The following is a 2,500-nucleotide window of genomic DNA, read 5'->3' on the forward strand; positions in this document are numbered from 1 at the left end:
TGACACAGATACTACTGTTATTGAATTTTGAGACTCGGCTTATATTTGATATAGGCAGAAAACTTTCATTTCACGTGTACAGCTGACCTTTTCAATTTAAAAATAGTCATTATTATATAAACTCATGTACGCAACCCGCCAAAAATCACGGCTCTCTCTCTCTCTCTCTCTCTCTCTCTCTCTCTCTCTCTATATATATATATATATATATGTGTGTATATATATATATGTATATATATGTATATATATATATATATATATATACATACATAAATTCAACCCTTCCCACCCCCTCCCCCTTCATTAACTACAACACGGCTGTATCGGTAATTTGTGGTAGATTGTGGTTTCCAAGTCTACCTCTCGTTGTACTCTTCCCACCAGGGATGACTATTCCCTCTCCCCCCTGAGCGTGACAACAAAAAATAATATATATATATATATATATATACATATATATATTTATGTACTTTTATATATGTATATTTATATATATATATATATATATATACTCGTTTATATATATATGTATATATATACCTATGTATATATATATATATATATATATAGAGCCATACACTTGCTCTTTATTATATAAGGGAGATTATGTTCGTTAATTATTCTAGTTTCATTTGTTCTTCTTCATGAATCTTGCAATAGAAGTAATGAACTAGAGACATTTATCTGTTAAGGGCTCTCTGAGCTCGTTATGTAAAAGTTGAAAGTAGAAAGAATAAAAAATGAAAGTAAAAACGTGAATGAAATGAAGGAAACAAAAAGATTTGAAAATCAATTCAATGTTATTGCCTGTACTCATTCTCTCCCTCATAAGCCAACGGAAAATAGCCACGTAAAGCCACCAAAAAAACTATCTTTTTCAGCTTCAGACTGACAATGTGTGAAATTGCGGTTTCAAAGTCCGTAGATTCCGCGCACTGAATTAAGCTCTTCAGTAATCTTTGCATTACAATAGTATGAAAATACTCATCTAAGAGTCTTTAAACTTTAACCATTTATAACAATTACATCATATACACGACGAAAATCTCTCACCTCCCTTCATTACCGCCTAACGAGTCGTTAATCTCGTTAGATTAATCCTCGTTTTATCCAACAAAACGAGAAGACTCGAAGGAAAGGATAAAAGACACGACCGACTTGATTACCGGATCAATTTCTTTTTCGCTTCGAGTTAATTACTTAAGAGACGGACACACACAGAGAGAGATAATTAACGAGCGGACAAAGCGCGGGTATGTTTAAGCATGGCGACGCAAGAGGAAAAAGAAATAACCCGCGAAATGATTGTTGTAATTGCGACGAATTATCCAGACTTCATTTTAGGTATTAGCAGTGATTATTGCCGTTCGTCCCTTTTGCCTCCGAGACGAGAGGCGGTTGAAAGTGTGGCTGTCATTTGTTGTGGCTGATTATTATTAGTGTGGAAGATACGAGGTCAGAGCGGTAGTTATTATTATTATTATTATTATTATTATTATTATTATTATTATTGTTTTATGTTTTGTTAATATTAATAACACTATGCTTGATATTACTATATCTCTTATTATTATTATTATTATTATTTTTATTATTATTATTATTATTATGTTTTGTTCATATTGTTAATATTAATAACACTATACTTGATATTGCTTTTTCTTTTATTATTATTATTATTATTATTATTATTATTATTATTATTATTATTATTATTATTATTATTATTATTATTATTATTATTAATATTGTTAATATTATTATTGTTGTTGTTGTTGTTGTCAATACTAGTGATTTGGTGATTTCAATATAGACCAGTACTTTCTATGTTATCTATGTCATAAATCAGTATCCTATTTAAGTATTTAATCTGGTTACTACTACTACTACTACTACTACTACTACTACTACTACTACTACTACTACTACTACTTCTACTACTAGTCTTAGCAGTAGCATTCGTATGAATGTAGTTGTCTATCATTATTGGTCAGTATTTTGTTATTTGATTATTATAAAACATCTAAGTGAAAACACAAAATAAGATACACTTCCTCAATTTTAATCTTATTGTTTATCATACAAATATTCCTGCATTAAAAGAATCTACTTATAGAAGAGCGTGATATTACCTTCATTTAGAGAGAGAGAGAGAGAGAGAGAGAGAGAGAGAGAGAGAGAGAGAGAGAGAGAGAGAGAGAGAGAGAGATACTCATAAATTTCCCAAAACCTCCAAAGCAAATCAATAAACAAGTAAATGAATTATCCAATAAATAAACAAATAACAGAAACCGACGACGCATCACTTCCATTATACGTTTCCCTGGATATCAGTTGCGACAGAATCTTGCAGAATTATCATTTGGACGAAGACGCGATGTAGCGCAAGAAGTGAATTGTTTGACCGCCCCCCCCCCCCTCTATTAGGAAAATTAATACACCTGAGAGGTGGGAGGAATTATATCGTAGTAAACCGTCAGTGTTTGTAGCGTACAATGGT

The sequence above is a fragment of the Palaemon carinicauda genome, chromosome 20, assembly GCF_036898095.1.
Source record: "Palaemon carinicauda isolate YSFRI2023 chromosome 20, ASM3689809v2, whole genome shotgun sequence".
NCBI lineage: Eukaryota > Metazoa > Arthropoda > Malacostraca > Decapoda > Palaemonidae > Palaemon > Palaemon carinicauda.